We start from the raw sequence: 15,305 nt of genomic DNA on the forward strand, positions 1-15,305 counted from the left end.
TGATTTCTTTTGAATATTAGTTGTCGAATTTCTTATTTTATTTATAATTTAGAATTTTCTTTCTTTTTTTAGTAAAATTCTTTCCATTAATATTTGTCTTAGTCTAGCAATTAGTATGTTACGTTTTCTTAATTTTTTTGAAAGCTCCTAATTAATTAGGATTTTCTTTCTTTATTTTAGAGACTAAACTTAATAGAAAAAATGTAGTCACTATAGGTTTATCCTTTTAAATAAAAATGAGATGAGTCTCGCCCAATAAAACGCACCATTTGCGGGGTCCTCAATAAATGTTTAATTGAATACTTAGATTTCTAGATGAGCCGTTTCGCAAATTTCACGGCCTTCTCCAAAGTAATAAAGCGTTAGATTCTTTAGGCACGATTTTAATAATACTACATCCCTAAACTCGGGTGCGCATTTATGCGGCTCAAATCCAAATCTCAACGGAGTCAAAACGTATCAACAACTATGGGTGCATTGATTGCGGTGTGGTTCGAAACGCATTTTTACGACGTTGCAATTCTAAAAAAATAATAATAATGACAAAAGCGGTTAAGAGTTAAAATTTGCACATGAGCTCATAATTGTATAAAATCATATAAACAAGCCGAATATGACAGTTGAGCGACCGTGCTAGAACCACGGAACTCGGAAATGCCTAACACCTTCTCCCGGGTTAATAGAATTCCTTATCCGGATTTCTGGTTCGCGGACTGTAATACAGAGTCATTCTTTTCCTCGATTCGGGATTAAATTGGTGACTTGGGACACCCTAAATCTCCCAAGTGGCGACTCTGAAACAAATAAACAAATCCCGTTTTGATTGTCCTTTAATTGGAAAAACTCCTTATACCCTCGCGGGGGCGAAAAAAGGAGGTGTGATAGCTCTGGCGACTCTGCTGGGGATTGTTTAACCCAGAACCACTGGTTCAGGGTTAGAAATTCGAGCTTAGATATATTGTTATATTTGGTTTTATCTGATTTTTACATGTTTGAGCCTAATGTGCTAAATGCTGCTTTTACCCCTTTGATATTATCTGAACTGTATATAAATTGTGCCGAAACCTTTCTCTTCTTACCTCCGGGGATGTTCTTACTGGTCGAGACTCCCTATTCTGTTAGTGTCATACCTTGAAATAAGAAAGAGGCCGGACAAGTTACTAAGCCGGATGGCCCTTTGGTTCCCGGAAAGTTGCCCCTCCTAGATTCGAGTTGTCCGCTCGGATACACAGTCTAGAACACCGACATAGGTTTTGAACATAGAATAACATGACTTCATGCTGGATCCCTAGTAGGAACGATTATTTGCATCATGTTGCATTTGACTTAGGGGACTCAACACAGGGGTTGGGTCCATCTAGGGCTAGCAACCTGAAATGAAAAGACCATCCTAATGCATCCTATTTGTGCTGTGCATTTATTTGTTTCGAACCCGCATGTTGACCGGTTTTTGAATCTCGGGAACGTTGAAAAAAAAGGAAAAGAAAAAAATAGCAGTTAGGGAATTAATTATTTATTTTTGAAAAAAACCAATGCCCAAATACTGTCAAAACTTTGCCGAAATTTTGAGAAAATGTCTTACTAGTTTGTTTTATTAAAATCAAAAGAAAAATAGAAAAAAAAAAGAATCGTTGTTCTGTCTCGTTTTCAAAAAAATAGAAAAAGGAAAATAGTTTGTCTTGCCATGGAAAATGAAAGTGAAAAAAAAGGGTCTTATTTTTAAAATAGTTTTTTTATTTTTATGAAAATGCCCAAAATCGAAAAGGAAAAGAGTCGTGCTTTGAAAGTGGTTTTGATATTTGCTGCAAAAAATGAATGAAAAAAAAAGTTTTAAAATAGTTCAGTTAATTGCCCAAACTACGCGGGTCTGATTCTCACCGGATGTGAGATACGTAGGCAAACCTCTTCGGTTCCGGCCCACCATATTCCAAAAATAAAAAAATAAATATTTTTGATTAGTTAGTCTGTTAGACCTCAAATTAAAAAAAAAATACAAAAATATTTATTTTTAATCTCTCTCAAAATTCAAATATTTGTTTAAAAGTTCAAAAGAAAATTCAAAATTCAAAAATATTTTTTCTTTTCTTGTGTAGTATTTCTTTCAGAAATCCACAGTAATAGTCCAAAAATATTTCCTTTTTTCTTTAGAAATTTTTTTGAACTTTCCAAAAAACAAAAAACGGAAAAGAAGTTTATATATATATATATATATATATATATTTTAGCCGTCGTTTCTTTTCAAAAACAAAAAATATATATATAAAAAAAACAACAAAAATCAAAATCCAGGAATATTCTTCTTTGTAAGTATTTTTTCGAAAAAAAGGAGTTAGTTTATTTGCTTTATTTCTGAGGGGCGAACTACGCCAGTTTGATTCTCACCGGATGTGAGATACGTAGGCAACCCTCATCGGGTCCAACCTCCCATTTTGCTAAAATAGCCGAAAAAAATAAATAAACAAAAAAAAATGTCAAAATTTTAATTTTGTCATAAATAAGTCGGGTGATGTCCAACCTCCCATTTTGCTAAAATAACCAAAAACAAATAAATAAACAAAAAACATGTCAAAATTTTAATTTTGTCATAAATTAGTCGGGTGATGTCCAACCTCCCCTTTGCTAAAATAGCCAACAAAAAAAAATGTCAAAATTTTAATTTTGTCATAAATTAGTCGGGTGATGTCCAACCTCTCCTTTGCAAAAATAACCAAAAAATATCAATTTTTTATCATAAATAAGTCGGATAATGCCGCTCATGTCAAATATAGCCAAATATCCCCAAACGGGACGCCGGAAGACTGATTTTGCATAAACAACCACCTTTGGTTATGTTTGATTTTTGACCCTCACAACCTTAAAATCTGCCTCCCTGAGACGCTGAAAGGCCGTGTTTGCAATACCGGTTCTTTTATTGTAATTTGAAAAAAAAAAAAAAAAGAGTGTCACAAATAAGTCGGGTGATGCTGTTTTTGTCAAAAATAGCCGAATGTTCCCGAAAGGGACGCCAGAAGGCTGACTTTGTATAAACAGCCACCTTGGATCATTTTTTAGGATTTTGGTCGGTTAGCTAACGCAGCCTTAAAATCTTTGTCCCCGAGACGCTGAAAGGTTGTGTTTGCAACACCAGGTCTTTTATTTTAATTAAAAAAAAAACAAAAAAAACAAAGAGTCAGCGGTCAAGTGAATACCGTTTGGATTTTTGGTCAAAATAAGCCGAGTCAGTTTCGGCAGTGTCTTAAACCGTTCTTGCCGAAATAGCCTTAGAGTATCTTTCAGTTGTCGAAAGGCTATTTTCATAAAAGAACGGACAAGTTTGTAAAGTGTCATAAAAATAACCGTTGTAATCATGTTTGTTTTATTATGAAAAAAAATATATATTTTATTGTTGTTTATCCTTTTTAGTCCGAACTACACAAGGTCTGATTCATGCGGGGTCATGATACGTAGGCAATCTCCATAAGATTCGACCACAATAAAAAAAATGAAAAAAAATGAAAAAAAATCGAAAAAAAAAGAAAAAGGAAAAAAAGGAAAAAAAAGAAAAAGGGAAAAAGATGTTGTTAATAATGAGGACCGACTTAGTTCATTCTAACCTGTTTTGTTTTGAATCACAAAGAAAGTTAAGGCGGTTGGTTTGTGGTAAGCCGGAAATACAAGATCCAGAAGCACATTTTGCGGGGATCAGGCCTGATGACAGAAGCACTCGAATCCTATTGGGGACTTGTTGACTAAAGTTGATGATATTGAAGTTGACAATGGTCTGGGCAATACTGATGCGAGGCTCAGTGGCTAAGATGCCAGTTTTGACAAAGTGGGAGGACGCTCCGTTCCTTGGTTAGCAAGAGAGAAGCTTTCGGTGGCTTATTTTGTTGTCATTTCTGTTCTCCGGATTATTAGGTTGTAATTCTGATATTGTCTTGTGTCAAACTTTCTTATCTTGTCATAGCGGTCTGTTTAGTTTTGTCCAGGCTATTTTAGGATTTTATTCTGGTTTGTTTCGTTTGTTTTGTTATTCAAACCATTTCATCGGTAATCTAATGCAAAATTCGGTCTTTTATTATTTCCCGTCATCTTTTGTTTGGTCCTTTTATCATTTTTGTTCAGCGCAAATTCTGGTGACATGACATGCGCACACAGTTTGGGCCTGATCTTAAAAGATAATCATAAAACCATTGGGAGGTGATCAGAACATTTAAAAGGAATAAAGACGGTTTGAGATTATTCGGAGCTTGAGTCATACGGAACTAGGGCAAGTAAAACACCAAGAAAATGGTTAAAAGCAAGATTCGCCTTTCATGATAATGAGAGTGAGAGTATTGCCCAACGGTGCTTTAAAAATGACGAAAGAAAAAGGCAAATGTATGCACATGGTTATCAAGTCCGGCACAATCAGAAGATATGGCGAATATTTAATGGTGTTGTTTGTGCTTGACGTGTTTTGAAGATTGGAATGACGAAGACATTTTATTCTGCTATCTAAACACTTTATCCTTCGTTAACCCTTTGAGCCTTATTTGTTTTCTTTCATACCCCTTTTTCGGAATCAGTAGCAAAGAGTAGAAACACAAACATAAAAAGATAAGATAAGAAGAAAAAAACACAAAATGAAAGAGAGAAAAAATCAACAAAACGACAAAAGAAAAATGAAAAAAAGAAGAAAAGAAAAATGATAACAAAAAACAAAAGAAAGTCAGAAGAAAACAGAGGAATTGGGAACTACGTTTGACCTGATTCCTCAAATAGGATACGTAGGCGCTTCACGGCTCGGTCATAGGGTGCATAATGTGCATAATGTGCATAGTATGCATAGTGTAACATAGTATAACAAAAAGAAAAAATCCCCAAGCTAGAAACTGGGGCAAGGGTTGCGCTTGTTGTAAACAAATATGGTTCCGAAGGTTGTAATTTTGAACCCCAAACTGATTTGTTTTTTGAGCCTTTAATACCCTTTATTTCTACCCCTATCCAAAACCCCACATTACGGTCCAAAGAAAGACCTTTTGATCAGAGTGCAAAAGATGTCAAGTCAGACAAATGAGAGTCTTACCGGTGAACATAACACTCTGTTCCACAATAGAAAAGACTCTAATCTCCAGCAGAGAGAATCATATCGGCAACACTCCAAATCCCCAACTGGAAAGTGATACAAATGAGAGAGTCTTATCGGTGAAAATCTTCATGGGCACCATAAGGCGATGAAAGCTGAGAGAAAAACCAAAATGAGAGAGGCTTGATAGTGAAAACCCTTCGGGCACTACAAGTCGAATAAGATTGAGAATCAGATAGGGAATCGCCAAGCGAAGATCTTGAAAGACGATTGACGGCAGAGGATAGGCCACATGCGCATGTCATGACCATTAGAGTCGGTATCTGTGTTTGATAGGTTTTTATTTATAGTTTCTTTTGTTAAAGAGTCATCTTTTTCCTTTGTCTTTTATTCGGTTCCCTTTTTGTTTATCTTTCTCCTTTCATAGAAAAATTCCCCAGTAGAGTCTGTTTGGTCAGAACAAGTGAGAAATGACTTCAAAATCTGCCATCAGCTTTCCAATTATACAAGATGAGATCTGACTAGTACATCCAAGTGGTATAGTCAGCAAGGAACAAGCGCGAGGCCAGTGTCAAGAAAGATATCCCCAGCAAAAGGGAATTGACAAAAGGATTGACGAATGTCAAGAGGGATATCCTTGCCGAAATCAAAGGTTATAAACCTCAAGGACAAGGCCCGGGGACAAATCAAAAAGAGCAATGTACATGATTTGGGAAATTCATACGAGACTAAAAGCTCGGTTTCCGAACTATTCCACAAAAGAAGAGGGATATCCCCAGCAGAAAGGGATCATTCCCAGCAAATAATATCATCCTCAACAAGTTTTTTGGAACGCAGAGTAGGGAAGGAGAAAGGGAAAAGTCATCCCCAGTAGGAGTATCACAACCAACCACCACAGTCGAATCTTAAAAGGAAATGACATTGATGGCAGAAAGGCATGCCACAAGGGAGATTGTCAAACTGGGGCAGAAAATTTTCCTTTCATTTAGAAAATTTTCTGGAAGTCAGATACCCATTCGGGGAAGAATAAGGATAGCACCAGTCTCAAGGGAAGTGGTCTTTATACCAGTTTTACCCCCAGCATAACTAGTTTTAATAAAGGAAGTTGTTCCCCAGCGGACAGAACAAAAGGATGAAACTTGTGCTCGGAAAATAAAAGGTCAGTATCATTCCCATCAGCCTTCAGAAGAGTGAAACACTAGTTTTAAAGGAATCAAAATCTCCCAGCAGTGTTATCTTCAACAACGTTATCCCCGGCTGATAACATTTTATCCCCAGCAATATTGAGAGAGAAAAGTTTTGAAGGAAGTAGCTTTGGAGAAAAGGGGAAGAAAGGAGACTCCCCAATAATATTATTCCCCAACAGGTAAGTAAATAATTCCCCAACAGTGTTATCCCCAGCAGTCTCAGGGAAAGACAACACGAGCTTTTAAAGGAGAAAATCATCCCCAGCAAGGCCACAAATCGGCCACCATTTTAAAAACTGATAAAATTTTCTTTGCTTGAGAGTTGAAACAGGAACAAAGCAGCGCAAGGGGAAAAAGAAAAGAAAAGAAGGAATTACAAAGGTAAGTTTCTCAAACCTTTGATCTTTACATTTTCCTCCTAGGATAAAAGTCCTAGTCTGATGAAATTTTCTCCTGAGATATCAAATCTTAGTCCGATAAATCTTTCTCCAAAGCTCGAAAGGAGCTTGATTTATTTTTAAAAATATTAGAGTTGAAGTCAGGAGCCCGCCTGGAGAATGGAGGTGTTAAAATTTAAGAAATTGTTGAAGTCAGGAGCCCGCCTGTAGAACGGAGGTTGTTAAATTTTAAGTTGAAGAAGTCAGGAGCCCACCTGTAGAATGGCAATTTAAATTTCAAGTTTTGAAGTTGGAATACATTTCAGTCTTTACATTTAAGTTGAAGAATTTGGGTTCATCCGCCCTCGAATAGGATATTTTGGGTTCATCCGCCCTCGAATAGGATATTTTGGGTTCATCCGCCCTCGAATAGGATATTTTGGGTTCATCCGCCCTCAAATAGGATATTTTGGGTTCATCCGCCCTCGAATAGGATATTTTGGGTTCATCCGCCCTCGAATAGGATATTTTGGGTTCATCCGCCCTCGAATAGGATATTTTGGGTTCATCCGCCCTCGAATAGGATATTTTGGGTTCATCCGCCCTCGAATAGGATATTTTGGGTTCATCCGCCCTCGAATAGGATATCTTGGGTTCATCCGCCCTCGAATAGGATATTTTGGGTTCATCCGCCCTCGAATAGGATATTTTGGGTTCATCCGCCCTCGAATAGGATATCTTGGGTTCATTCGCCCTCGAATAGGATATTTTGGGTTCATCCGCCCTCGAATAGGATATTTTGGGTTCATCCGCCCTCGAATAGGATATTTTGGGTTCATCCACCCTCGAATAGGATATTTTAGGTTCATCCACCCTCAAAATAGGATATTTAGGGTTGTTGAAATCAGGAGCCCGCCTGAAGAGAGGAAAGACGTTTTATTTTTCACAGTTGTTGAAGTCAGGAGCCCGCCTGAAGAGAGGAAATGTGTTTTATTTTTCAAGTTGTTTAAATCTCACCAACCTAAAGAAAGGAATGACATTTTATTTTCAAATTTGTTGCTGAGGTCAAGAGCCCGCCTGAAGAGAGCAAAGACGTTTTATTTTTAAAAGTTGTTGAAATCTCGCCAGCCTAAAGAAAGGAATGACATTTTATTTTCAGAGTTGTTTGTTGAAGTCAGGAGCCCGCCTGAAGAGAGAAAAGGCGTTTTTAAAAGTTGTTGAAATCTCGCCAGCCTAAAGAAAGGAATGGCGTTTTAGTTTCAAAGTTGTTGAAGTCAGGAGCCCGTCTGAAAAGAGGAAAGGCATTTATTTTGCAAAGTTGTTGTTAAGGTCAGGGGCCCGCCTGAAGAGAGAAGAGGCATTTTGTTTTTAAAAATTGTTGAAATCTCGCCAGCCTAAAGAAAGGAATGGCGTTTTAGTTTCAAAGTTGTTGAAGTCAGGAGCCCGCCTGAAGAGAGGAAAGGCGTTTATTTTGCAAAGTTGTTGTTGAGGTCAGGAGCCCGCCTGAAGAGAGGAAAGGCGTTTTATTTTTAAAGTTGTTTAAATCTCGCCAACCTAAAGAAAGGAATGGCGTTTTATTTTTCAAAGTTGTTGTTGAGGTCAGGAGCCCGCCTGAAGAGAGGAAAGGAGTTTTATTTTTAAAGTTGTTTAAATCTCGTCAACCTAAAGAAAGGAATGACGTTTTATTTTTCAAAGTTGTTGTTGAGGTCAGGAGCCCGCCTGAAGAGAGGAAAGACGTTTTATTTTTAAAAGTTGTTGAAATCTCGCTAGCCTAAAGAAAGGAATGACATTTTATTTTCAAAGTTGTTGAAGTCAGGAGCCCGCCTGAAGAGAGGAAAGGCGTTTTATTTTTAAAAGTTGTTGAAATCTCGCCAGCCTAAAGAAAGGAATGACATTTTATTTTCAGAGTTGTTTGTTGAAGTCAGGAACCCGCCTGAAGAGAGGAAAGACGTTTTATTTTTTAAAGTTGTTTGTTGAAGTCAGGAGCCCGCCTGAAGAGAGGAAAGGCGTTTTATTTTTAAAAGTTGTTGAAATCTCGCCAGCCTAAAGAAAGGAATGGCATTTTATTTTCAGAGTTGTTTGTTGAAATCAGGCGCCCACCTGTATAACGAGAGAAATACTTTTCAGTCTTTACATTTCATGTCTCAGGCGCCCACCTACATAACGAGAGGAATACTTTTCAGTCTTTACATTTTATGTATCAGGCGCCCACCTGTATAACGAGAGGAATACTTTTCAGTCTTTAATTTCATGTTTCAGATGCCCACCTGTATAACGAGAGGAATACTTTTCAGTCTTATACTTCAGGTCTTGAAATCAGTAACCCCTCCGGAAGGCAGAAGGTTACAACAGGAATCCCCAACAGAAAACAATAAAAATCCCCAGCACCGGGAAGCAGAAGGTTGCAACAAGAGGTCCCAGCACAAGTTCAAGCGCATGAGTCAAAAGGAAGAAAGACGCGTCTTGAAAGAAGCGGCCTGTGAACATTAAATTATGCCCAACATAACTAATCTGATGAAGAAAGTTGTATCCCAGAGGAACCACCGAAAAGCTTAATGAAGCAGGCCATATCCCCAGTAGACCGAACAAAATGATGAAAACTGGTATTCAGAAAAGCAAAAGGCCAGTGTCATCCCCAAATTCTCGGAAGAAAAGCACCGGAAGAAACACAAGCCGACAAGAAAGTAAGGCAACAAGAACAAGTTGAAGATAGATGAGATCTTATGATCCGTAGTCTAGCCTAGCTTCTTGTTTTCTTTTAAGCACGGTGTAACAAGGAGATCGGTAAGTAGTGGTAATAGCATGCAACAGCAGTAACATTGCAGTCCCATGGTAGTCCCAGCTACCAAAACTTCTCGAACTACATTAACCTGATTCCCCTTTAGCCAGGGATATGTAGGAAACCTTTGAAGAAAAGGTTCGATTAAATCTTTTTCAAAAAATGCTTCACACGGAGTATTCGCATGGGCAAAAATCGCTCACTTTATCTTTGCACGAAAATCCTTCGTATCTTCGGGCAAAGAGGGGCAGCTGTAAGCACGTGATTTTTGCCCTATGAGAGAATTACTCCCAAAAAATCCAAAATAAAACAATTTTCCTTTGTGTGCAATTTTAGAATTTTTGTGGTATTTTTGATAATTATTTGTATTTCTGTCTATGCGTGTTTATTGGTTAAATTAATAAAAAATTACAAAAATATGTCGCATTTGCATTTAGTATTTATTTAAGTTTGTTTTACAAAATCATAAAAATAATGTACGTTGCATTTTTAGCATTTAACGTCTTAATTGTGTGATTTTATAGTTAATTGCTATTTAAATGTGCGATAATTGTTATTTGGACAGATTTTTGAAGTTATAACAGATTTTGAATCAGGGTAGTAACAGTAGTTTTAGGGGTAATACGTGAATTAATCAATTACAGATTATTTAATTATGGTGGGGACAAGACGTAATGATAAAAACAAAAAGGAAAAGGTGGATAATGATGTCTTCTTTTCAAAAAGAGGGAACAAGGGGCCCACTTTGACTACTTTTCAAAAAGAGGGAACATAGGGGCCCACTTTGACTACTTTTCAAAAGGAGGGAACACGGGGCCCCCACGTTGACTACTTTTACTAAAGTAAAAGTATGGGTAATAATAAAAGTTAAAGGGTGCACATAGTGGAAGAAGATTGGGTCTTGCTTTGTGAATTAAGGGGGAGGAGATTTTGGAAGAATTTGGGGAGGGAATTTTTGGGGGAATTTTGGGGGAGATAAAAATTTCAGAACTAAAGAGGAGATAAGAACATACTTTTAATCTTGAGGAAGAAGATTCCTAAAATATCCGAATATTATTTCCGTGTATTCCTGAGTGTGATCTCTGCCTCCTGTTTGCTTCCGGGATTTTCAATTGGCTTCTTGAGTTAACTGTTGGTCCTTTGTTATTGCTTTATTGAGTGGTTGCTGGAATTTCTGTTTGGTTTTCAAGTCTACTGCTGGGTTTTCTGACTGCTGGTTGTTTGTTGTTGTTGCGCTGTTTCTACTGCTGCTGATCCTATTCTTCCTTTCCTTGTATTAAAATACCAGGTACACGACTGTAATACTAGCTATTGCAAGCTGAAAAATGTGAAAGCACGAATACATGAAGAATGGAACTTTGAAGTTTTAATTTCGCTTTTTCTTTGTTTCTTTTACTGATTGTATTTAGGCTATTTCATGTATTACTGTTTAATAATTGGAATAAGAGAAAAATAACATAAGTTGGTCTTTAGTGAATCAGCTTGGCAAAATGGGTTAATTCACTAGCTATGAAGGTTTTAATATGGTCAACAGTAGGTTAATCATGAATGGATAGTTAAATTTAGTTAAAGCCAAACAAGACTAGATAATGTTTAAGTTTAATAAACTTTCTAATAAGCTTTAGTAATTATGGTTAAATCTAGTTTCAAATGGTTATGAATAATTAATTCCAATAGTTTTTTTTAAATAACAATGCGAGCTTCAATCTAGCTATATTTGATTTCTTTTGAATATTAGTTGTCGAATTTCTTATTTTATTTATAATTTCGAATTTTCTTTTGTTTTTTTAGTAAAATTCTTTCCATTAATATTTGTCTTAATCTAGCAATTAGTATGTTACGTTTTCTTAATTTTTTTAAAGCTCCTAATTAATTAGGATTTTCTTTCTTTATTTTAGAGACTAAACTTAATAGAAAAAATGTAGTCACTATAGGTTTATCCTTTTAAATAAAAATGAGATGAGCCTCGCCCAATAAAACGCACCAATTGCGGGGTCCTCAATAATGTTTAATTGAATACTTAGATTTCGAGATGAGCCGTTTAGCAAATTTCATGGCCTTCTCCAAAGTAATAAAGCGTTAGATTCTTTAGGCACGATTTTAATAATACTACATCCCTAAACTCGGGTGCGCATTTATGCGGCCCAAATCCAAATCTCAATGGAGTCAAAACGTGTCAACAACTATGGGTGTATTGATTGCGGTGTGGTTCGAAACGCATTTTTACGACGTTGCAATTCTAAAAAAATAATAATAATAATGACAAAAGCGGTTAAGAGTTAAAATTTGCACATAAGCTCATAATTGTATAAAATTAGATAAACAAGTCGAATATGACAGTTGAGCGACCGTGCTAGAACCACGGAACTCGGGAATGCATAACACCTTCTCCCGGGTTAATAGAATTCCTTATCCAAATTTCTGGTTCACGGACTGTAATACAGAGTCATTCTTTTCCTCGATTAGGGATTAAATTGGTGACTTGGGACACCCTAAATCTCCCAAGTGACGACTCTGAAATAAATAAACAAATCCCGTTTCGATTGTTCTTTAATTGGAAAAAGTCTTTGTACCCTCGCGGGGGCGGAAAAAGGAGGTGTGACAGTGGGTGCAACTCCTTATTTACTACTCTATAGTACTGAGGTAGTTATACCTGCGGAAGTTTAGATTCCATCCCTTCGGATCATTGTAGAAGCTAAAATTGATGATGATGAGTGGGTCAAAACCCGGCTAGAGCAGTTGAGTTTGATTGATGAGAAAAAGTTGGTTGTAGTATGCTGTGGTCAATTGTATCATAAGACAATGGCAAGAGCACACAACAAGAATGTGCTTCCTCAGAAATTCGAAGTGGGTCAGCTGGTATTAAAACGCGTCCTTCCTCATCATGTAACACCCCAAAATTTTTACAATATTTGCATTCTTGATTGAGCATTTTTTATAACGAGGAAATATTTTACTTTGCACTTCCTAAATATAGAATTGTCAATATATAAAAATTTCTTACTTTAGGTTGTGTTAATATTGGCAATGAAGTTCCATGGTGTTGCTATATGTAACACTTAATATTATTTTGACGAGTTGTTAGTAAATATAGTATATAATTAAGTTTTGAGTTTCCAACCTTTTGTATTTATCTAAGAATATTTAGTAGTTGGGGAACCATTTTATTTCATATTTGTCCATAAACTCCCTATTCTTCTACTCTTCATAAACAAAGAAGAATAACTATCTACCTCTCTCTCTCTCTTTCTATCTCTATCTTTCTATCTCTATCTCTCTATCTCTATCTCTCTCTCTCCTCCGTAAGAACAAGAAGCTGAAGTTTCATAAAAAAAAAACATGGATTTCTACTAAATCAACGCACAAAATTCGTTTTTGGTGAAGATCAAGTTGCTCCTCTTGGTAAGTTTCTAAACTCGTTTTTATACTAGACACCTACTAGTATTTTCTACATATCTTTTTGTACAGAGTTCCGATTTAAGTGATCCAGGACTTTATTGAAAGGTATTTCATAAATCTATAATTTTTATGAAGGAACCAAAATCTAGTTTTGTCGGTATATACCTGAAAAAGGGTCAAAAATTACAGGACAGGTGCTGCCCAGATTTTCAGTTCTTGAAATACTCCATGTACTGTTGTTAGTAATTTTAGCATAACGTTTTATTCAAAATTGATATGGTAGTGATTCAAGATGTTCTGAAACGGTAGGACATAGATATACAACTTTTGTGAAGACTATAAAGTCTAGTTTATCCGTATAGATCTTCAAAACTGAGTCACAACTCGGAACAGTGATACTGTCCAGAATTTCTGTTTCAAACGTTTTTGGGTAATTTTCACCAATATCATGTTTAGTTGACTTGTTAAATCACTGAACTTATTTAGATATTTGATTATGTATTTAAGGTATATAAACCCTTAAAAAATATCAAAGGGGAAGTGTTTGAGGAAGTGGACAGATTTGGTTTGTTTACGGCGTAGATGATTCGAACGTCCCCAAGTTGTGATTGAACTATTTTGTGGTAAAACAACAAGGTTTGTGTATAAACTTGTACTCTTTTTGCTTGCTGGAAATATGTTGAAATAACCTGATATTTTATTTTTTCTTGTCTTCGAATTATATTGTTATATTCGGATTATATCAAGTCTTGTAAGAAATTTGCTAAATCGCTCATTCGTACGGATTGTTTGATCATTTTGCATTCTTGTTGGGACTTTGTCCTTCTTGTGGTAGTGACTTGGTCACTCACTTGGCATGCCTCTTGATTCGGATCTTTTGCCATCTTGACTTTGGATTTGTAGTTCGTCTTGGATTATGGAACTTGTCCGTGTTAAGTACGAACTAGTAAGCCATTTTTAATATGGTTCTTGATTCTCTTGTCTATTGGGTTTTGACCCTACTTGATTTGGGGCTTCGGTCCATCTTGATATCTGATTATGCTTAGTGTGATGGCATGACGTACATATTGGGCGAAAAATGGATATTTGGTATACTTCCTTAAATTGATAGTATACACTTTCTAGACTCTTGAACATTGTTATTGATATTTGGAAACACTTCAAAGTTTGATATTGGTATGTTTGATATATTTGTTCACTTGTTTTAAATTATGTTAAATTGAGCAAACTATGACTGAAAAGGGGAATTGGAGAATTTAATGACTCCAAGCCTAAAGTTTATACACCGCTGAGCTTTATGCTTAGCGATAGTTGTTTTCTATCGTAGGAAATGTTCGGGATGAAAAATCTGAAGATGGCCAGGGTGAAGTAGTCTCTTTGGGAGAATTTATGGAGATCACATTTGCATATGCACCTTGGTTTGCATAGTTTTGGGACGTGTACATGATATACATGATATATATATATGTCACACTTATGTCATTTGGAGGCTTGTTGGATTTTAAAGACCAAAATCTTGTAGCTTGAATTTGTAACATATTTTATTGTATTAGGGTGTTTTAATAACTCAAGACTTGTAATATGCTGAATTTACACTTTCTCTTGTAAATATGTAGAAAGGGAGAAAACTAGTTTCCTTTGTTTTTTATATATACCCGATAGTTTGAAATTTATGCACAATATAAACTTGCGGTGATTTTGAATGATTGTATAAATCAGTTAGGAAGTTGCTTTAATCTATTAATGTTTTGACATTGTATTTCATTTAAAATAAAATTATGGTGTATTTTAAAAAATATATATATTGCACTTTCAACCTTTTCGCATGGGCCTACTTCCGCTACTAAAAATATTCTAAATATTTTTTATTAATATCTCTTTTAATATTTTGTAAGTAGGAAATTAGATTTGTTTTCCTAAGTAGTACCCTCCCAAAGGGGTTGCTACAAGTTTTGGTATCAGAGCCATGGTTTGTGATTCTAGGATTTGTTTTGTTGTGATAGTACCTAGTATTTGTTGCTATTTCCTTTCTTTAAAATGACTTGGAGTTTATAAATTTTTGCATACTTGTTTAATTTAATTTATTGTATTTTGTGTGCATATGCATCATGTACATGTCCCTAATACAGTGTGATCTTATCTTTTATAGGTTTTATAATATGGCCTCTTCTTCGAATAGAGCTGTTGAATCCGTTGATGAAAGTCGGACCCAGTATAATGCCATACCTCACCTTCAGGGAGGAAATGAGGAACCCTTGCCGGACCTAAATCATCCTCGTGTTAGTGGAAATGAAATGGGTAGTAATCCAAGAGCAATGAGTCATAATACTCCATTTATGACTCCCCCATTCCAGCAGATGGCTGAATTCTTTCGTCACTTAGCTGGGACAATGTCAGAACCTAGTGAAATGAATTTTGAGAAGATGAGAAAAATGGGCGGAGTTGAATTTGAAGGCACTACAGATCCCACGGTAGCTGAACAATGGCTCGAGCGTATGGAGAGGGTCTTTGAACAA

Source organism: Nicotiana sylvestris, chromosome 2 (assembly GCF_000393655.2).
Source record: "Nicotiana sylvestris chromosome 2, ASM39365v2, whole genome shotgun sequence".
Lineage (NCBI taxonomy): Eukaryota > Viridiplantae > Streptophyta > Magnoliopsida > Solanales > Solanaceae > Nicotiana > Nicotiana sylvestris.